The sequence below is a fragment of the Ctenopharyngodon idella genome, chromosome 20 (assembly GCF_019924925.1).
Source record: "Ctenopharyngodon idella isolate HZGC_01 chromosome 20, HZGC01, whole genome shotgun sequence".
NCBI classification, from domain to species: Eukaryota; Metazoa; Chordata; class Actinopteri; order Cypriniformes; family Xenocyprididae; genus Ctenopharyngodon; species Ctenopharyngodon idella.
In genome coordinates, this window is record NC_067239.1 from 28,509,021 (window position 1) to 28,533,256 (window position 24,236).

At 37.1% G+C, this 24,236-nt stretch overlaps 1 long non-coding RNA gene across 1 annotated transcript; it reads right to left on the reverse strand.

The window, feature by feature from the left end:
• Window positions 1–9,795: 9,795 nt before the first annotated feature.
• LOC127502987 (uncharacterized) lies at window positions 9,796–22,603 on the reverse strand. Its single transcript, XR_007926978.1, has 4 exons — window positions 22,469–22,603; window positions 14,058–18,961; window positions 12,652–12,772; window positions 9,796–12,571 (listed from the first exon to the last, which is right to left on the reverse strand). It is a non-coding gene; the product is annotated as an uncharacterized LOC127502987 (long non-coding RNA).
• Between the last annotated feature and the right edge of the window lie 1,633 nt (window positions 22,604–24,236).

Sequence of the window (24,236 nt, forward strand, 5' to 3'; positions counted from 1 at the left end):
CAGCCAAGGCTTGTTTTATGAATATTAACATTAGCTTATGAAGATCAGCAACACTGTCTTCACAATAGTAGCATAATTCGCGCCCGGTTTGTACAGGAAGGGCCCGTAACGGAAGTGACTAAACAAGCCCCAACGCAAATACCTGAACACTAACTAGGTTGTAATTGTTGCCCAAGCTATGACCACATAATGACTAACTTGTACGTGACAGTGAGGTTTCTGCACCAGTTCCAGCCAACAAAACTGAAGATTTAAACCGGATTATACCGCCAGAAAGGTTAGCTACGGTTACAATAGCTAGTCGCACTTTATAATTTAATTTTGAACAGAATATATTAATTTACAAGGCATTAAACCTCTGTTTTGTGAAATGGTTTGCTTGAAAAATTTATTAGAGGCTAATATTTTGTTATTATTTAATGCGATATACAATAAATGGATTTTGCTAGCGTTGTTAAGTATAGCCTACATAATAAACATTAAGTTTAGTACAAACATGTTATTTGGTCCGAATTAGTTATTTGAGATTTTTTATTTATTATTTCACAAACGTAGGCTATAATATAACAGTGATGATGAGGATGCTGATAAAGTATAAGAAAATGAGAAAATGCCCAAGTTCATGAACAATTAACTGAATTTAAATGAATAATTTGTAATTATTTCGATATATACATGTTATAATAAATATATATATAGTACCTTATAAACTTATTTTTATATCCTAATAAGAAAATGAGAAAATGCCCAAGTTCATGAACAATGAACTGAATTTAAATAAATAATAAGTAATTATTTCGATATATACATGTTATAATAAATATATATAGTACCTTATAAACTTATTTTTATATCCTAATCTTTCTTTGCTTTCTTATTTGAAGTTCATCTGTCTTATTCATTCAGTTCATTTGTCCAGCAGAGGTCAGACTTGGCATAGCTACTACCTAAATGGTATCATGGAATTGCAATGTTTTTATTTGTTTGTTTTTTATAGTGTACCATGGCATTCTTTGAAGTACCTTGGAGTCGCATGCAAATACCATTGTATATGAATATGGTAATCATGCAATACAATACACTGATGAGAGAGAGACATACTGACACATTTAGTGGTCATGAAGTGGGAGAAAACTATTAGTTTATGAAAAACAGACAGGCTGTTAACAAGATTCACATATAAAAACATTTTTTTTTTTATTCCTAAACAAACTTAACCATGTGACATTTCAATCAATACAGAAATGCCTTAAAATGTTTCCAAGCTGCGTTTCTCCAGCACAACACTAGGTGTTGCTGTACAGCTGGTGTTCTGCCAGAGTTTAGCCACAATTTCGGCTAAAGACTCACATAGTTTCTGTCTCCCTATGGACATTATTTTATGGTTTGGTAAACCTTACAGGGAATGTGGACTTGACCAAAATATCAAATGTCAAGGCTCAGCCTAAAGACCCTAAATATGCGCTGTTAAAGCAGACTCCCGTGGGAGAAGTGTCCTCTTACATTTATGCTAATTCAAACCATGTCCAACGTTTATGATCTTTTTTGTTTTCTATTTGAAAAGCACAACGTTAACACTTGTGTTCAAATTCCTACAGGAACACCAGCAGGAATATTTCCTCATAAAGAAGAGGGCAGTATACACACACACACACACACACATATATATATATATATATATATATCAAACAGACGACCCTTTCTCTGAACTTAACCAATTACTCAGTTTATTATAGTTTGATCAGGCACTCAGCGGCATCTGCGTGTCAAATAGAGAATCTATTGTGCAGACGATTAGATCCTTCCCTAGCCAGTGTTAAAAACTCAGGTCGGGTCCGATTGCGATCTAAAACCTAAATCCCTGCTCGGAATCCACACACAGAGGCCGGTGGGATCAAGCTACGCTCGCGGTGCGCCCTTTCCCTAAGTGGATCAGTCCATTAAGAAAAAAGAAAAGAAAACATTGTTGTTTACATCCTCTGTATGACCTCATTTGACCTCTCTGCTCCAGCATTCCTGCCATAGTTTTGACATTTAAGCGCAAGTACACGAGGCGGACAGGGAAAACAAGGCCTAATCACACCCAAAGGGCGAGCGGGAGATAACAAAACAACTTCTTAACCTGAGAGTTCAGAGAGGTGATGGATGCCACTCCATCTGCGCATCAGCCTTTTAATTTTCTCTTCTCGCCTTTAAAGACGCTCTTCCTGCTAAAACCCAGTGGATGATTCTTTGAAAATGTTATTTTAATAATTACGAAAGCCAGGAGGGCCTCTTGGCGAGGTTGTTCCGTATGAACTTGAGTTTTGAGGCCCAAATAAGTTTCCACAGCAGGATGAAGCGTGAGCACAAGAGCCATAGGAGACAGAGAGAGTAAATAGACAGGATAAAAAGTGCACTGAAACTGTTGGTTTTGTGACCGGCTGTCACTAACGATTATTTCGGTAATTGAGTAATTGGTTGATTATTTTGATGATTAATCGTGTAATCCTTTTTTTTTTTTTTTGGGTAATAAAAATAGAAAATGCGTTATGTATTATAACAAATGCCTGCAGAGGGCGCCAACGGCCTAGTGATTGTTGTTGTTACACAGCAGATCAAATCCTTAAAGGGTTAGTTCACCCTAAAATGAAAATTCTGTCATTAATTACTCACCCTCATGTTGTTCCACACGCGTAAGACCTTCGTTCATCTTCGGAATGCTAATGAAGATATTTTTGATGAAATCCGAGAGGCTATGTCCATAGACAGCAATTTAACCACCACTTTCAAGGTCCAGAAAGGTACTAAAGACATCGTTAAAAAACTGATAGCAGTGGTTCAACCTTAATTTTATGAAGCGACAAAAATACATTTTGTGCGCAAAAACAAAACAAAAATAACGACTTCATTCAACAATATCTTCTCTTCTGTGTCATTCTCATACGCTGTTTATGTTCAGCGCTTCCAGGTTCTACGCCAGAATGCCGGCTCATTATTGGCCGAAGCTGTTCACGTGAGCGACATGAAACATGCGTGTGATGCTGATGCAGGAGCCAGCCAATAATGAGCCGGCGTTCTGTCATAGAACCTGAAAGCATACATAAACAGCGTATGAGAATAAAACAGAAGAGAAGATATTGTTGAATAAAGTTGTTATTTTTGTTTTGTTTTTGCGCACAAGAAGTATTCTCGTCACTTCATAAAATTAAATTGGAACCACTGCAGTAACATTGACTGTTTTAACGATGTCTTTAGTACCTTTCTGGACCTTAAAAGTGATTATATTGCTGTCTAATGACGAGTCATACACCTCTCGAATTTCATCAAAAATATCTTAATTTGTGTTCCGAAGATGAACGAAGATCTTACGGGTGTGGAACGACATGAGGGTGAGTAATTAATGACAGAATTTTCATTTTTGGGTGAACTAACCCTTTAATATTGGCCAAATGTTTACTTAATCTTTAATATTTGGCCACTTCTTTATGATAGAAATGCTACAGCCACTGTAATTTCTTGAACAAGAACATGTGGACATCAAAACATGCAAACTCAGAGCGAGGGTTTAAACTTTTATTTTGAAATCGCGATGAACAGTTAGCATATTTAGAAACATATGTATTCTCCTGTTTTTGCTTAGGTTTATAAGCGATTTACGTTACAAACATGATAAAATGGCGCACAATGCGTTCCCTGATGAACGTTATAAGCAACCCAAACTCATAGAATATGCAGAAATGGAGTTTGTTAACCGAGTGCCGACTTCGTATGAAACACAAAGCATGTCAGACGTTATGCATTCCCAAATGCACGTGATTGGAAGCCCAAACAAACAGCACATGCAGCGATTGAGTTCGTTCAAAGCTTCTATGAGACGGAAGAAACTCGTAACCTGCACGCATATATTACCCTCAGTGCATATATATTTATTTAATGGAATCGCAGCCTTTGTGACTTCACAATACCACTATGCTATATTATCATTTTTAAATGGTTTTAATACAACGTGCCGCTTTAGAAACTGTCTAATAATGCGGTTCATGGATTCTGTCCGTGGAAGGCACTACTTCCAGTATTTTCCTGGTTACTCGACAAGGGCAAATTGCAATCAAGGATTTTTAAAAAATTGAGTACTCGAATTGAATCGAGGAATCGTGACAGCCCTAGACCGGAATTCTTATTTAGTGCTGTACGGCGACCAGTTTAGATGAGTCTTAATTACTTTAAGCTAAAACATATTTACTGCGTAAAGAAGGCATTTTGCAAATGTAGTGCACGGAGGCCTGACGCTGAGAATTACGGGATACAGACTCTAAGCAGTGCAGTCCTTTCTAGTTAAAACTGATTTATGCCGTCCCGACGTTCCCACACTCATTATTTGTGTCTAACTTCAGTTTTACAATGTGCCTCTGCTCTCGATTAGCGATGAACCCCTCTAGATTTCTTATTTACAGCCACAGATTTAATTCAAGTCAAACATGTCAACATGGCTTAGGAAATAGTTGAGATCACTTGTGTGCACGGATCAGGCTTGGCTAAGTAAATATTACTGGCCTGTAGTGAAAATAAAGCCCGGCTCAGGTTACGATAGAATTAAACGAGCAAATGTTTGCTGTAGTGACGTTGGCATGTGCGCACACCGTACAATTATTCCACAGACCTCACCGAGTGAGCTAACTGTCTCTATCTCACACACACAAGCACAAATTACATAGTACAACCACGCGAATGATGATACATGCTCAGTCACTGGACTGAATTTCAGCTAGATGAGTTTGATATTTAGATGACAAAACCCATAAAGCAATAGTTCTACCCAAAAGGAAAACTTTCTTTCATCTGTGGAACATAAACAAAGATATTTTGCAGAAGCTGTTCTTTTTTATATATCATAAAAGTAAATGGGGATTGAGGCTGTCAAGCTCAAAAAATGGGGAAAAAGCACCATAAAAGTAACCAATACCACTATGTTTCTACATTCTGTCTACCGTTCAAAAGATTTTGGTTGGTAAGATTTTTAAATTCTCTTTTGCTCACCAAGGCTGCATTTTTTTTTTTAAATGCCGTAATATTGTGAAATATTATCACAATTTAAAATAACTATTTTTTTTTAACAAATTATAAAATGTATTTTATTCCTGTGATCAAAGCTGAATTTTCAGCATCATTACTCCAGTCTTCAGTGTCACATGATCCTTCAGAAATCATTCTAATATGCTGATTTGCTGCTCAAGAAACATTTTCTATTATTATCAATGTTGAAAACAGTTGTGCTGCTTAATATTTATGTGGAAACTCATACATTTTTTGCAAGTTTTTTGATAAATAGAAAGTTCAAAAATACATTTGAAACCGAAATCTTTTGTAACATTATTAATGTCTTTACTGACACTTTTGATCAATTTAATGCATCCTTGCTGAGTAAAAGTATTCATTTCTTAAAATAAAAAAAAACAAATCTTACTGATCCCAAACTTTTGAATGGTATATACTAGATGCACACACAACTTATTATTATTACAACGTATTATTCACTAAAACATGTTCTCTTTACTGCAGCTCTCAAACCTCTTTCATGCTTGTGTTCAATTAAAACATGATAAAAAATAATAAAAAAATGATGATGACAGAATTATTCCTAAACAGAAACTATTCTTTTAACTCTTTCCCTGCCAGTGTTTTTTTAAAAAGTTGCCAGCCACCGCCAGCGTTTTTGATCATTTTCACAAGTTTCATGGCCCCCAGAATATATTGTTGTATGAATATCTGAACATGCAATATATCAAAAGAAAGAACAGAGCCTTTGCTCTTAAACAAACAAACAACAAAAAAATTAAATTAATTAAATTAAATAAAAAAATTTTATTCTAGCTTCATGCATTTTTTATCAACACTTGAATGTAGGTAAGTTTCATAAAAAAGCAACATTTTGAACAAAAAGCTGAGAAAATCACGTTTTTCCCCCCCCAAAGACTACAACATGCATAATCAATGCTTTTATCGCTTGTTTTTGCTCCTTTTTTTGCCTGTGTTTTGATCCAGAAATTCTCTACTCTTTCAGAAGATGCGTAATAGCGCCCCCTACCATATAACAGTGAAAACATGGAAAGCTGGAAAATTCTGTCAATGGCGGGGAAGCGTTGGCTGCATCCAAAATCACATAATTCCCTATATAGTAGGCAAAAAACAGTATGTGACAAAAGAAGTATGTCCGAAAGTACCCAGATGACTTCCGGCGAGATTCTGAAGTGTGCATACGACACTTTACTATCCCATAAGGCCACGCGACCCTTTACTATGGACACTTTACTATCCCATAAGACCACGGGAGAGAATTTGTGAATGACAGTGAAGCGATGCAACTGACGCTGATAGGTCACATGATAATGACAGCATGGCTAATGTAGTACGTCAAGATTACATTCATGCTACACACATCTTTTTAACGATCATGAATAACTACTCATTCAAAATAATACCTACTCAAGAGAGTATGCGATTTCGGACACAGCCATTGTCTCATATAGATACCGGAAAATTCCGTTAATGGAGGGGAAAAGAGTTAAAGTCTCAAAACAATCTTTTAGTGTCACTTTTAAAGGTGTTTTAGACAGGTGCTGGTGACACTAGAACTGATAAATATATATATAAATACAACTAATGAAACAAAAAAACATGCTAATTTATGTAACAGTAAAAAAAAACATGATAAACAGCAGCATTTAACAAAATATTTTGCTAAAAAAGACATCAAATGTTGCATCAGTGAATGTTTTCTTACCTATTCTTTGAAATGAATCATTTTGCTAAAAGAAATTGCCAACACCACATCTGCAAGAGAAAGGACAGTTCGATGACAGATTATTGTAATATGGCTTCATATGTGAAAAAAAGTCACAAAAGTACACAACTTTGTAGCATTTTGTCATGCTACACATTTTTAAAAGTTTTAGTTACTAATGTTTTTTTTTTTAAACATTCCTACAAAGTAAAAGTTTGGCAGACACAACTGTGATAGCATACACACTAGCCGGTGGGTTATTAGATCTATTTCGAATAGAAAAACAGAAACTTTTCCCTTCATATCTGCAAGCTAGTCTCTAAATGCTTAAGGCAATAAAAGCCTGTACGTGTGACAGTCTAATTTAGGAAATGGTCTACCCACGCTGGTTCCAGTGCTATACGGGGCAAAAACATTCAATAGTAAAACAATTCTTCACTGCCTCTCTGCAGACCTCTGCCATGTTTCTGAAACCTTACGAAATGAAAGCCAACAGGGGGTAGTGTGCAATCATTCTCCTCCATCTGGCCTGTCCACTTAAATTAGTCGGGCCTTGCATCCAGCGGCATCTGTTTCCAATATGGTGCAAGGACGGAAGGGTGGGTGCTTGGCTTTGCAGCGGAAAATACAGCCTACTGTACTTTTAAATAGCCCACGGGAGAAGCGGGACGGATGTGGTCCGTATATCGCCTTATCCCCAGATTCCTTGTTGCTGGACTGCCACTTCTTCGGCTTTGAAAGATGTCAAATGTACAATTAGGAAGGAATTTGTGTAATGCCGCCTGTGCACGTGAGCGCAGCTCTGGTGGCACACGTTTCCCATATCCCATGTTGCACTGCATTTGTGAGCATGCTGGATACATGCATTGCTTTAAACACTTGCAAATAAGACTTCAAACGGTACCGCTTCCATGGATTTAAAAGTGCTGCTACTCCCCCATAATTCACATCTTAAGCAAAGTGCTTTTTTTTCCATTGCCAATTGCATGTTTTACACCAAACTCTTGGTGCAGCAGTGAAGTGGTGTTGAAAAAAGACCAGACTAGTGATGTTATCTTGACATGGCTACAGTTGTGAACGAACAAAGCCTTTATATAGCAGTCACACATCACTTCACGGCTATACGCGAACATAAATATTCCTGTTTTTACACATGTGCACATTCTTACTGTGCTAAATCATAAATCCAGAGCCTTTTTAACTTGTTCTTAAAGTGAGGAAAGGCAGCGAAGACAGTCCATACTCCTGGACTGCTTAGACCAGCAGGTTCAAACCCTCATCCAGTGATGCTCAGACATTTCCTGTCCCAGAGCAGTCTGACTCAAACCGCAGCTTTAGCAGAGCTCTGTGGTGACTGCAGCAAACGTTTCAGACATTATACAGAGACAAAAAGTACAAGAGCCACTTGCAAAGATTATTTCTGGGCACCGAACTAGTGTAATACAAAAAGGTGAAGGTTTAGTTTTATGTAAAGAGAATTTGTTCATCATCTACTCATCCTCATGTCGTTCCAAACCCATAAGATTTTAGTCTGTGGAACACAAAAGGAGATGTTTTGAAGAATGGTGATGCAATCACAATGCAATCCCACTGAATGAGGACTAAAGTTTAAAGGACTTTAAAGCACCACAAAAGTGGTCCATTCCATTTGCACATAAGCATTCCTGAAGCTCAAAAAGTAGAGCATGGAGATAGCAATGCCATGAGTTCAATTCGCAGGGAATTCGCATGCATAAATGTATGCATATGGCAAATATTCTCAAGTAATATGGAAGAGGAACAGACTGAATTCGATAATCTTTCCCTCCAGTGATTTGTTAACTTGAGAACCATTGCGAATGGATCAATAAATCAGTGAACTGAGCTGGAGAACCAGATTCATTCATGAACAAATCATTCAATCATCAACTGATTCACTGAAGATCTGATTCAAAACATGGATTTGTTAATGAAAGTCATATAAACTACTTTTGGGATCATTTTATGGTGCATTTGTAGTCTTTTTGAAGTTTGCAAACACTTTAGTTTAGGGTTCAATTCTCACTATTAACTAGTTGCTTATTAGCATGCATATTAGGATATTTGCTGTTTATTAGTGCTTATAAAGCACACATTAATGCCTTATTCTGCATGACCATATTCTACATTCCTAAATCCTACCCAATACCTAAACTTAACAACTACCTGACTAGCTATTAACAAACAGTAATTAAGAGTTTATTGAGGCAAAAGTTGTAGTTAAAGGGTTAGTTCACCCAAAAATGAAAATAATGTCATTTATTACTCACCCTAATGCCGTTCCACACCCGTAAGACCTTCGTTAATCTTCGGAACACAAATTAAGTTATTTTTGTTGAAATCCGATGGCTCAGTGAGGCGTCCATAGCCAGCAATGACATTTCCTCTCTCAAGATCCATTAATGTACTAAAAACATATTTAGATCAGTTCATGTGAGTACAGTGGTTCAATATTAATATTATAAAGTGACGAGAATATTTTTGGTGCGCCAAAAAAACAAAATAACGACTTATTATAGTGATGGCCGATTTCAAAACACTGCTTCAGGAAGCTTCGGAGCGTAATGAATCAGCGTGTCGAATCATGATTCGGATCACGTGTCAAACCGCCAAACTGCTGAAATCACGTGACCTTGGCACTCCGAACCGCTGATTCGAACCGTTGATTCGACACGCTGATTCATTATGCTCCGAAGCTTCCTGAAGCAGTGTTTTGAAATCGGCCATCACTATATAAGTCATTATTTTGTTTTTTTTGGCGCACCAAAAATATTCTCGTCGCTTTATAATATTAATATTGAACCACTGTACTCACATGAACTGATTTAAATATGTTTTTAGTACATTAATGGATCTTGAGAGGAAATGTCATTGCTGGCTGTGCAGGCCTCACTAAGCCATTGGATTTCATCAAAAATATCTTAATTTGTGTTCTGAAGATGAACGAAGGTCTTACAGTAGTTGAGTAATTAATGACAGAATTTTCATTTTTGGGTGAACTAACCCTTTAATAGTGAGAATTGGAGCCTAATCTAAAGGGTGACCCTAATTTTATAGAAAAAAACAAACAGTACATTCCACGGATGAAAGATAGGATTTGGAACGCCAAACACAAACAAACAAACAAACCAAAAATGACATAATGTCATTTTTTTGGTTAACTACTCATAGTAGCCCAGTAAATAAGCCATCAGATTTGTTTAAACATCATGACAAATGAGTTAATGTTCAGATGGTTTGTAATTGTTTGTTGTAGTTCACATATATCTCAGTAGCAAGTAAGTGTTAAACAAAAGATCGTTGTGAAAAATGATTTGTTATTGTACAGGTCTCAAGGGACGCCACGCACTGAGTGCCACATTGAGTCGCGTTCTTAGACACAGGGCTCAAATGGCAAAGCGAGGTGTTGTGTGAAACCATCTGGAAGAGATCTGGCATTTTTCAAAATCCATTTTTGTTTATCCAGAGTCAAAGACACACAGAAGCGAAGCGGCCATACAGTTTCCAACGCTGAATGAATGAATTCCATTTTTCCATTCACACTCAGGAAGGAGATGCACTGCAAAATCTGATAAGGCTGATGACAAATCAGAAGAATTGATGACAAGCCCCTGACATTTTTTGGCATGGATTTCCAGAGCCCTCCATGCATGCTGAAATATAGATCATTTTGGAGGGCTCCTCTCAGCACTGAGATACTCAAGAAATGTGGTAAATAGTTTTTTTTTTTTTTTTTTGGTAGAATATCTTGTACGCCTGCAACATATTTAAAAAGGTTTCATTTGTTAACATTAGTTAACTACATTATAACAATAAAAAATACTTCTAAAGCATTTATTAATATGATTTCACTTTTTTAACTTTAGTCAGTGTAATGTTGCTGTTAGAGTTAAACAATCTGCAAAGTTACGATGTTCAAAGTTCAGTGCAAAGGGAGATATTTTCTTTTACAGAAATCGCTTTTTAAGGACTACAACAAATGGCTGGTAGGGACTACAACGAGCTTCTTCCCGGCTTAGTGACATCACTAACCCTAAAATTTACATAAACCCTGTCCCCGAGAACACGCAAAAAAAGGGGGTGAGGCCATGTTGAGCTGCTTTAGAGAAGAGGAAGAGTTGTTGTAGTAGAGTGTTGTTACCATGCTGTCATTTACGTGAGACTGCTTCACAAACGAGGGTCAGTAATGCAATAGCATGTCATAAAAGCAAGATGACAACATAAGTTATAACCATTATACCTGTTGTATCTTCATGCAGCATATATTCTCTGGCTCTGTAGGCATTTTAAAACAGTTCCCACACGAGCAATTTATAGATTATCATGACAGAATATGCTAATCAATGACTTTAAGATAGTTAACTCCACATCAGCTACATAAATTCATCAACTAACCATTCAGAAACGTCCTGTTGCATTCTACATGTTGTCACTTCTTCTTGAGTCTCTTGAGTCTCATTGTCAGACTCTGGTTTGAACATAAAAGGCTGAACAGTTTCTGACATTTTCAGTGAGTCTGCATGAGGTAATCGTAGCTGCTAACATGAGCTCTTGAAACTCCACCCTCTTCTTGAGAGCAGCAGCTCATTTGCATTTAAAGGGACACACACAAAGGACCGTTTTTGCTCACCATCAAAAAGTGACAAATTTCAACATGCTGTAAAAAAGATCTGTGGGGTATTTTGAGCTAAAACTTCACATACACACTCGGGGGACATCAGAGACTTATTTTACATCTTGTAAAAGTGGCATTATATGACCCCTTTAACTAATATTATCAAATAAATAAATTGTTCATTGTTAGTTTATGTTATCTAAAGCATTAACTAATGTAAACAAATGAGACATTATTGTAAAGTGTTACCAAAAAACTAATAAAATATAACATTTAATAAACATAAACAACAAAATTTTATAAAACATTTGAAGTAAACATTTATTTTAATATTTTTGAAATATATAACAACATTTAAATTTTTTGTCTGATTAATAACGATTACCCATTAGATGCCGCCTTAATATCCTGATCCAAACCATTTTTATTCACATTTCTTAGTACATACTTTAAAAACTACACATTTTGTAGAAAGTTTTATTGCTTGCATGCAAAACTTGCTGTCACTTGCTTGCCTTGGCAATTATGTGTCTGGTTGTTTTATTTGGAGGTAAAACTTTCGGTTGCAATTTGGAAAGTGAATAGCTTACTGTCAATATTTTCCTGATACTTGACTTTTGACATTTCGAAAACAACAGTAAACTGTTTAAGTTAGATGCAATGCTTGAGGCAAGAAGTGACAGGAAATAAGATTTATGGATTGTAATTTAAGCTTCTATGGTAAATCTGTTTCCGAGCTAGGAATAAAAGTAAATATTTGAATGTTTCGCACACTTTATCGAGTGTCAGTTGAACTTCTGCCGTGCCCATGTTAGTTTAGACGTTTCTAGTGCTTTTGGAGTCGGTTCCTTCCTGTTCCTATAGCCATGGTTACAGCCTACTAATCCACAGACATTTGTTACAGTTGAGAGTTTTGAACTGCAGGTTGCGGAGGGCAGATTTCTCGCACATGGAGAAGGAATTCAGACCATTGAAAGATCCACGTCCCACACTGTTTTGAGATTAAATACTTGTATAATAATATATATATATTCAAGTGTTCTCCACATGCTTCAGGCCGCCCTATAGCAAGACTCCCACCATTTTTTTGTTGGATGGCATGCCGAACTCATCTGCGGTCATCTTCAAAAGAGCCGAACGCCTCCAGCAACACCTCCTTTGTGTTTACGCGCCGCCTGAAACATGTTAAAAGGTTTCATTTCTCATTTAAGGCGAGCATCGTTAACATAAGCTGTTTGTAAAATATTCACTCTACCTTATATTTGGCAGTCAAAGGTCAAGAGGATCCATCAGCAGCAACATGAGGATTATCCCGTTGACATTCCAATTTCTGAGTCTTTTCTCTCTGACTCATGGGAGAAAGGTCCTGCTCTGTGCTGGCAAGCAAGGCATCAAGGAGCAATTACTGTCGCATTAGGGATCATCATGACATGCTGCTCAAATACACAGAGAAGCTACTGTTTTCATCTGTTCCTTGAATGCACGTCCATCAGGTAGACACATTTAGCCTGCCTAAAGCCCGCCTGGAGAACTTTGAAGTGCGCTCGCGAGGAACAAAACTCACAGGTGTCCTCTAGTTGAACCGATCACAAACGATTTAGCACCTCTTGGCGCAATTTCACTTCATTATTCACGTATCCTTCCACTGTTCTTTTAAGAAGAAATATGGATACGGTATATTCCGTTGATGTGATGTTATCTTTGGCAGGCGGAGAGGAAATGATTTTATCTTCCCCCTTCCTTATGCTGAAATATACACTACAAAGCATTTGCTAATGATTGCTTCTCAATTACATTTGAATGCGGTTTGTCAGAAACATTTATAGACACAGTTACTGCCACTGGAATCGCAAATAAAATGTTAATAATGCTCAGCTTTTCACTTCAAATATGTTGAAATAAACACTACAAATGATTTTTTATCAATTACACTGAATTATTGTTGCATTTTGGAGTTGCAGTTTTTTTTAAATTAGGAATTATCAGCTTTTTCATTCAAATATATGTTGAATTACTCATTGAAAAGCAAATTGCTAACAATTGCTTCTCAATGACCCTTTTGCACTATGCATTTCTTCAGAAACCTATATAAAACCTGCACTTACTGAATCTGAAATATAAAAAAATGTGCATAATAATAGAATTATCAGCTTTTTACTTGAAATATGTGACCCTGGACCACAAAACCAGTCATAAGGGTCAATTTTTTTTAAAATTGAGATTTATACATCATTTGAAATCAATGATGTATGGTTTGTTAGGATAGGACAATATTTGGCCGAGATACAACTATTTGAAAATTTTGAATCTGAGGGTGAAAAAAAATCTAAATATTGAGAAAATCATATCGCCTTTAAATTTGTCCAAATGAAGTCCTTAGCAATGCATATCCACTCACAAAAATACATTTTTGATACATATATACATATATTTAAGGTAGGAAATTTACAAAATATCTTCATGGAACATGATCTTTATTTAATATCCTAATGATTTTTGGCATAAAAGAAAAATCGATAAATTTGACCCATACAATGTATTGTTGGCTATTGCTAGAAATATACCTGTGCTACTTATGACTGGTTTTGTGGTCCAGGGTCACATATATTTAAAAAAAAAAAATCATTTGCTTAAGATTGCTTCTCAGTTATGGTGACTTACTGTGTTGCATCATGGTCTTCGTCATTGCCATTTGTACAGTTTAGGAGGTCCTGACAGTGGGAACAAAAAATCAGATTTCATGACAGGTTTTTACTTGAAATACTCATTACAATTCATTTGGTAATTTTTTTTTTCTCAATTCCATTGAATTATCACATCGCATTTTGGAGCTGCATGGAGGTTTGCAGACATTTGCAGTTTCCACAACTGTAAGTGCAGAAATTAGGAATCATCAGCTTTTTCATTAAAATATATGTTGAATTACTTTTTGAAAAGCATCTCAATAATCATAAATTCTGGCATTGCTTTATGCAGTTTGTCAGAAACTTATGCAAATGTTGCCACTGGAGTATATATAAAAAAAGTACATAATAATAGAATTATCAGCTTCTTACTTGAAATTTGGACTAAAGCATTTGCTAATGATTGCTTCTCAATTATGGTGACTTTCCACATTGCTTCATAGTTTTTGTCAGAAATGTTTGTAGATGTTTATAGATTCTGGCAGTGGAAAACACACCAAAAACATAAGAAATTATCAGGTTTTTACTTTTGAAGTTTGTCAGAAACATTTGTAGACAATCTCAGTTACAGCTATAATAGATACCTGCTTTTTATTTAAAATGTTGAAATATTCACTACAAAGCATTGCTTTGACCTGAAATATCACGTCACTTTATGGAGGTCATCAGAAACGCCTGCAGACATATGCAGTTCCCGCCACTGGAGTTGCAAATAAAACTTAAGCAACAATAGACTTATCAGCTTTTCCTTTTTTCTTCAAGTGAAAGAGCATCGGAATTCTTGACATTCCTTTCAGAGCCGGCTCTGGTAATGGATCTCAAGATGGCAGGTCTGTATTGTAGCAGCTCATCTGAGATGTTCTGGGATCGCTCTCGGCTTACAGGAACCTCCCTGAAAATGGCCTCAGGTGCAGGGATTACCACTCTTTTGCGTTCTGAACAAAACCCAGGCTGAGTTTCCCCTCTCAGTGCAAATCCCACAATGGGAGTTTACATCATAACCACAAGAAAGAAATGATGTCTCGCCAAACAGTGTGTGTTTATCTGACCCTGGACCTTGCGGGATCGCGCACAAAGTGACTTCTTAGACTTTCGTTAGTTGTGGATGCAACAAGAGAGGATTGAGCGATTAGATGATCATCCTCGCGGTATAAGGCATCAGATGCGTTTTTGTTGTGCGATTTATTGTTGCATTACTGAATGAAGAAAGAAAAATGAATTTTCACTGCACCACCAAGCAGCAAAGCTAATGTTTAAAGTTTAAGTTAGCAATTAATCACATTGATCCACAATTTTACAGATGCTTTATTCCTCTGCCACATTCAGCTTGCATGGGTAATGTTACACAGAAACCGGAACCTGATGAAATATTTGTGTAATGGCACTGGAATGGGCTTTTAACCTATACAGCGCTCACCGTTTAGTCAGTGGTCAGTGATTTTACCACAGCAGGCCTTGAAACCATTTCCGCAAACACATGGCATCAAGGCTGTCTATGGTAACAATTAAGCCTTTAAAGATGCCTGGACACCCTGAAAAGACAAATTAAAGCCCATCCTTCCTATATACCAACCAGCCCACAATGTCTGGAGCTGGCGACCCCATCCCAGAGCTTTCATCCCAGATCGCTCATCTAGCAGAAATTGATTAAAGGCGCTCTAGATTACTTCCTTTTCACAAAGCTATTATTTTCCAATAACAGGAGTCCAGATTGAAGACTGTTTAACCGTTGTGTCCCTCCGCTCATTCTTATTTGTGTTTTTGTTAGAGGTAAATGAAGCGGCCTCGCTGTTTTTCTCGCTCGTCATCAGGCCCTAATACCGGAGCTGCTCGGGTAACATTAGACGCATAAACGTCTCTGAGCACCAGACCTGTCACGGCTCTGAGTGAAACCAGTCACCCTCCAGACCTCGGCACAAAGGGCCCGGGTCACAAAAGGTTCTCTGAGAGAGTCTACTGTTGTATTTAAATGCTTTTGAAGTCACAAACAACAGAGTTCATCTGGATAATAGTGGTCCCTCATGACTTTGACCTCTCGGGGACGAGATTCCCCCATGACTGTAAGGCTCCTTTTCTTCCTACCGCTCCACTCATCACCTAAGAGTCACGCTATCCCTTCCGGGGGTCATCGGCAGGGTTAGCGGGGTTAAGGGATCAATGCAATTTCTGCTGCCCTTAACAATGGAAGCAGACTTGCCGTTCGGGGATTAAAAATGTGGAAGTGAAACAGACTAACTAGACTATTAGCACTAGATTAGTCTGGCAACAAAGGGAAAAGTTGGCTGCGTAAGAAAGGAAATAAAGAGGATTACGATGGTGAAGCAACATCTCAAGTTCTTGTTATGGTTTTTCAAAACAGGCATGTTTGGAATTGGAATATGTCATGCTTTCTGCTTAAAGGGATAGTTGACCTGAAAATTAAAATTCTGGCATGATTTGTTCCAAATTTGTGACTTTTTTCTTCTGTGGAATATGAAAGGTCAGTTTTTGAAGGATCGCTTGCCACTTTTTTCAATACAATAGAAGTGAATGAGGACCAGCGTGCCAAAATGATGGAAAAAATGCACCATAAAATGGTCCGTAAGACTTGTGTGCTATATTCACATGATAGTTTATGAAAAACAGACTGAAAATTAAGTCATTATTCTTTCAAAATTATTTAAAGGCACAATATGTACGATTTTTGGATTAAAATGTCCAAAAACCACTAGAACAGTGTTATATATTTTGTTGACTTGTGTACTTACATTATCCCAGATGTTTCCAAGAATGTTTAAATCCAGAGAAATAAGCAATTTTAAGCAGGACACGGACCATGTCCGTGCGTCGCCAATCAATGACATCATACCCGCGTTACCCTTGATTTACGGTTTTATTTTGTACAAACCATGGAAACACCAAAGACGCTTTAATATATTAAGTGTTTTATTAGACAGGTGAGCAACTGTTTGGATACATTCATCAACAAAAAAATGAATCATGTTATATAGCTCAACACAGTAAGTCTTATTGTTTAAATCTCGTTTTCTTGATTTACCTCGAGTACCACGTTTTACCCCACATACGCATGACCGGAAGAAGCGGAAGCGGTCATTTATGGCATAATAAAAGCTCTCAAGATGTGTGTCGCGCTCGTTTCTCATAAGCAATCGCTCCAGCAGCCTCGTTCCGCTCCAACGGCTTTCAGCCACACCCTGCTTCATACTAAAGTAATGTTAATAAATCTTTAATACATTAGCTCATCCATGAATATGATTTTTTTATGAGTCCCATCGCATTCTTTTCCACCGGCTGTAGACGTGAAAACAACACCTCCCATGATTCCGCAAAATCAAGGCATCATCAAGCTACGCCTTTGTTTTGAATAAGCGACCTCTAGCGGCGAAGTTTACATATTGTGCCTTTAAATTTCGAAGTACATTTGGCATAATTGTTTACATATAATTAGGCACTTAAAAAGAGAAGAAAAAACATCTACTTGGAGAGTTCATAATTCAGTCCAAAACGCTTTTCGACTGCGTGGTACTACTCGACTCGGCTCGGCTCGCTTTACTTTTGGTTTGCTTTTCCACTGCGGTTTAGTACCGCTTCCAAGTGGGTGGGATTATAGGCTGATCGTATAGTTGCGCCGCCTCTACTGCCGTGGATCCGCTCCTAGGCTACCAGCGAGTCTGCACCTCGTTTACTGACCACGATACAGCCATTTCTTTTTTCAAGTTGCGTGCGACGGTCATTTAAAGCAAGCTGTTTCACGCACAAATGATACTGCGGTGGCTGTTACTGACTATTTAAATCTAGTGGGTTTGGTAGTGACGATTCTCTCTGAACAATCAGTGATCTGCAGTGTTTACACGTCACATTTAGTATCGGTACGGCACTTGAAACAAAAATGCACAAATCAGACAGATTCAGTTCTCAAGTTCACCTCACTGATTCAGTCTATTCACAGTGGTTAATGACCCAATGGGGACAAGATTATGAGTGAGTAATGACACAGTTTTAGTCTGTTCATCATACAAAGGCATTGTATGGCTGCAGAAGACTTGGAATACAGCGCAAAAGTCACTTACGGATTACTTTTACGATTCTTTTATGGTGCTTTTGGATTGTTACATTTCAAAAATGTCAGTCTCCATTCACTATAATCGCATGGAAAATTGACCAACATATTAAAAACTTGTCCTTTTTATGTTCCACAGACGAAAGAAGTGCATGAACAGAATATGTTCATTTTTGGATGAACTAATCCTTAAGAATGAAGTTGAAAAGTTAGAAAAACAGCTGTCTGATAAAAAAGATGAAGATAAAGAGGAATGAGACACTTTGATTTTTGAGAGGAACACCAGAAGAACGCTTGGCCTTTCAGAGTGTGCTTGGCAAACAGGATGTTCCACCGCTTTAAATACAGCAGTTATCCAAAACACCTGAAACACCTGCTTTTATCTGGGCTCGGTATCGGAACAGGAACATATTTTCCATTCTTGTTCACTTGTGTATGGCAACTTCAACCCATTCACATCTCACTTTGGCAACATGAGACATCTGAAAGAACGACTGCGCATGAAACAACGACCTCAAAAGAGGGGGAAGTCCGCTTGGGGGAAAAAAACAATATGCTTACAAATGGTTTTGCCAAGAAAGCATTACAGTACATACGCACATGCAGGTGGTCCCAGACACGCTACACAAACAGACGCGTTTGATCGGACAGCATCTTCCCTGGTGGCTTTAGTGATTAATCTGATGGTGACTGACTTTTATCTGGAGACACCTCACTGTTTGGAGACAAGTAAGAGCAGGTGCTGTTATGTCTCATGTCGTAGGCCTCTATTCTCAGCTCAAGAGCATTGTTGGAAAATCGTGAGGGTCAATGAAGATGCTCTGAAAAATAAAAACACAAAAGAATGAGTAAACACTGCAATAGCACAATTCACCATCCTTGCTCCCTTGAGTGTTTTCAGCAGTGCTAATAATCAGAAATATTTCTTGAGCAGCAAGCATATTTCTGAAGGATGTGACACTGAAGACTGGAGCAATGATGCTGAAAATTCAGCTTTGCATCACAAGAATAAATTACATTTTAAAATTAATTAAAAAAAAAAACAGATATTTTAAATTGTAATAATTTTTTATAATTTTACTGTTTTTACAGTATTTTTGATCAAATAAATGCAGTCTTGGTGAGCATACGAGACTACTTTCAAAAACCGACTCCAGACTTTTGAAGCAATAAAATGTCAATAAAATAAAGCAATAAAAAGCAATAAAATGTAGCTTTTAAGGAATATTGTCAGTTATTTACAACTTAATGTACATGGGCGTACTAATCTAGTCATCTTAGTCTTTCCACAAGGTGTTAGACATTTCAAAGCAAAGTTCACTCACTTATCTTTAGTTCCTAAACTTTGCATCCCATACCGGTGGCCAACACAGCAAGCTTTCTGGAGCAGAAGATATGACTTGCATCTCTCCTGAGCAGACCTTTCATCATCAATTTGAGCGTCAAAAGAACAAGCACGTTTTAACGAGGAACCACAGCGTACTTTTTGACGGAGGGAAACAAAGCTAGCTTTTGTGCGCCTGTTCTGGGAGGCCAGTAGCTCTTGTCATGTACATGTGAAATTAATTATGAGGAAATACTAAAACACTTGGGTGGAAATTGCTTTTCACCAGATGTTCCGCATGTGAGGATCAATTTAGTATTCTTAGCAAAGCGAAATGACTCCATAAGTTCGATTCTGGCCCCTTTGATGAAAGCCAATCTGTCACTCAAGGCACGTAAAAAAGGAGCTGAACTTCTATGCTACTGTTTGTTCCACTTTATGGAGCCTGAGGTAATATGATTACTTAACCAGGTTAGGAAAATAGAATGTTTCGTTCTTAGGTAGAATTTGACATAATGACAAGGGGGGCCCAGTCTTTCTCAATGATCCATACACAAACCAAGCAAGAGGGCCTTTTTCTCATTCTCAGCGACGGGAACGGAAAAAGCCAAATGATTCGAAGATGAATTACGGTCTCTATGTGAGATAACTGTGTGATCTGAGAATTAATTACATGTCTTATTTACTTTTAAATAGGACCTCTGTCTCCTCTTATTGAGTTTCTCTTCTGTCTTTAAAAACGCTGCATGGCTCGCATCCATGTTAACAGATCTGCAGGCAGTCCTGCAATACAGAATATTAAAATAAGGTTGGGAACACTGACTTTGAGCCAGATTTTGAGTTTGGTAGAGTTTGGTCTGTAATGCTTCATGGGATTTTTGTTTGATTAATAATGTTGTCACAATGCAGAGAAATGAGGCGCAGATTAAAAAATTAAAAAATCTTTTCTTATCTTTTAAAATTATGCATGTACTGAGCTCAATCTCAATTGTTTATCCTAGACAGGACTTGTGCTTAAAAAGTCTCCTCTAGAGTTTCAGAAGATGACTCAATGTTTCAAACTCAAGATAAACTCAAATATTTCCCAGCAAATTCATCCAGAACCAAATCATCTGTGCTATACTATGAATATTGAAGCTTAACTGAGAACTTAATTTTTTTTTTAAAGAAATTAAAACTTATATTCAAAGAGGATGCAATAAATTGATCAAAAGAGTCAGTAAAGACATTGATAATATGTTTCTTGAACAGCAAATCAGCATATTAGAATTATTTCTGAAGGATCATGTGACACTGAAAAATATAAAATATATTAAAATAGCAAACAGTTATTTTAAACTAAAATCATATCTCACAATATTACTGTTTTTACTGGATTTTTGATCAAACAAATACAGCCTTGGTGAGCAGAAGAAACTTCTTTCTAAAACATTCAAATCTTACTGACCCCAAACTTTATGTATCTCTAAGCAATAAAATGTTTCTCTGGTTTTAGCTTTTAAGGAATATTGTGCGTTATTACAACTTAATGTCTATGGGCAGCATTCGAGACATGCTGACGATCACCACAGACAAAAACAGTAAAACAGCAGGCAAGAGGGCAGCACAGTGTATAAACATTTCAAGTATGCGACTATCACAGTGTTTTTAAAGTATAACCATAACATGTGTTTTCTTGAGACCAGTGTAACAGAATCAGTTCCCAACCTTGTCTGTGCAAAGATATAAACAATCTTTCAACCCATGTCATGATCAGCTAAAAACAATAAACCTGGGTACTTGCACTTGGTATCCGGTCAAGGATGTAAGGAAGGAACATAAAAGGGATGTGATGTAGTTTGGAATAGCATACTCATAGTATGCAGGACATCCAATGCATATCCAATACAAATTCTCATCAATGTTACCTGTCACATTTTTATGCATCATTTATCTCAAGTTACACCAATAAAAATAGCACACAGTATACAATACTAAGTATGCAATAAGCCATATACTAGTATTTATTCTGAAAATAACCAGTATGTGTTTACATGAAGCAAACTCCAGGCACAGGGATTAAATCAGTAATGCATATCCAAACATTCATCCACCTAGAGAAGTACTCATCTTAAAGGGACACTTATTTGAACATAATTCATAAAAAAATACAACTATTTTGTGATAAAGTATTCTTATTTGCATGCTTTAACAAAGAGTTCAGTCATGACATCTCTAGGAGAGTTTGGCATGGTGATGGATATGACAATGTTAATGTATTTGGTCTTTGCGGAACAGATCTGCTACGCTGCTGCAGAGCAAGTACAGAGACTTGCTACTGCTAATACATCCACCGACATGCTGCTGTGAACATGAAAGACATGCTGCTGATGCACATAAAACGTACATGGAATTACCCATAGCAGATTTATACAGGTGGAGCAGGGGGAGGTGGAGGGTTTCGCGCTGCAAGACTGCAAACATAGAAACAAACTATTTAAAAGTACAGCAGCAAGCTCATTGGCTGCAGAATCAGCAGAGTCCAATCAGCTTGATCCATGTTAGATGATGTCATTCAGCCTGCGCCATCTAGAGATTCATGACTGAACTATATATAAGTTTATTAGCGTACATGTGGGACTAATCAACTGAAGAACAGTGAAAATGTCTTTCTTATTACATGCCACAAATGCTATCCATAGACATTAAGTTGTAAACAACCTGGAATATTCTAATAAGGGTTTTTTTTATCTCTGTATTTTGTGAATGTGTGGCTACATTCAGAATAGCATACAACCATGAGATATACATATGCAATAATTAATTACTGGTATATATTCACATCTATGTTTGAACTTATTATTTGCTTGGACTACAAATTTGTTATTAAAAATGCAAAATGGCCATATCTATCTATTTCCAAGTGTTTTACAGTTGTTTGCTGCATGCCTACTAATTCACTGACTATTTTTAAATAGTGTACATCATATACTGCACAGAATTCAGTTCAAAGTAGGTTACTTACTGAAGTATTTTCTGAGCATGATCTCTTCCTGTTTCCTCTGTAAGGTGGTCTCTGAACATCAGGTGGAAGGGGTACCAGCAGATTCAGGGAGGTCTTCGAACCTGGATCAAAGAGGTGTATTCTTGAGCATCTGGGGTTTGTTTACGACAATGTTAGTGGCACATCATGGTAATGGAGTGTGTGACGAGAGAGAGAGAGAGAGAGAGAGAGAGAGAGAGAGAGAGAGAGAGAGAGTTAGGGAAAGAGAAAAGGCGAATTACAGGCACAGTGTTTACCCATGCGGATGAATAGACATCAGCCGCTATTTGATTCTCTGCTGTAATTTAAGGCAGTGTTTGATCCAGCTGATTATTCTCTACACTTTGTGAACCCAGAGCAGTTTTTCACAGAGATAAATAGAGCAAACAGGCAATTAAGTCACATGACCCGAGAGGGTTGGAAACTTGCTGCATACTGATTCTTGCTTACTTGAATCAGATTCTGTCTTCATTTATGTTTTTCTGTGAACATTCAGAATAACGTGCTGGACATAATCTTGTCATTTTACAATAAAAAATACTATATTATTTTAATAAATTTAATTTATTCCTGTGATGGGAAAGCATTAGTATTGTATTAGTATACACACACTTTCATAAGGTGGATTAAATGAAAGTGTTAAATTCCAAGAGCTGGTCGCTATGAAAACATCACGGGCCAGGGTTATGTCAATATCAGCTAAGATGCAGAAAAGACAAGCGCAGGCATTTAGATAAGTGTTGATAAGCGCACAATCGCATCTAGCAAAATACACAGTTGAACATGAGGATCCCGTACCGTGCCACAAGAGGCGTGCTCAGTTAAATGTTTACACAGCTGCTCTCAAGATTATTATTATTGTGAAACCACACACTTTTAATGTTGCTGTGTGGATGCCAAGACGTGTCTGCTCTTTACCTCCCTTCTGAGCACTTCCAACTCCTCTCCATACTGCATAGAGCTCAAAGTGACAGATTCATGGGAGATTCGGTGAACGTTCTGCCATTATATCGCACATGTCTCCGGCTGTGTTTTAGAAAGATAAATAAAGAAGTTGTTGCTGATTTTACGGAAGAAAAAAGTCTGCTGTATGCACCTTACTGGGCCCTCTCTTTTTTTAACCTTTCTACAAATACTTGCCATGCTCTATCTGTATAGAGCATAGGCTGTAAAAAAAAAAAATAGGTAGAGACTAGTTTTAAAGGGACAGCTTAAATAGTAAAAATTTGTTTAAAAAACCTAAACAAGAATTTTAGAAAAATGTTTGAGCTGTTTTCTCCCACAAAATGAATGTGGATTAGTACTAGGGACTGTCAAGTTCTACAACGAACAAAAAGCATCATAAAAGCAAAATTACAAATATATTAAGGCACAGTTTTCAATATGAAGCTGGTAATGGAATTGTTTGTTTAAGTGGAATTATGATTAATATTGTCTATTTCATGTAAAGCTAATTTAAAATGTACAATGTGCTACATAAACAAAACTGTTAATATGACTTATACACTATATGTGTGTTATTTACTGTAAAACTTGCCTTGAAAAGAGCTGTAGTCACCATTCACTTTCACTGAAAAGAGCATCTTGGACATCCTGAAGAAAATCACAAATGGGATTAGTACATACTGACAGAACAGTTTAATTTTTGGAGGAACTATCCATTTAAGATCTCAGAAGAGAATGCCACTCGCTTGATTTTCGTGTTTAAGTCCTCTAGCCCAAAAGCGCTGGCATGTTTTTGTACCATCAA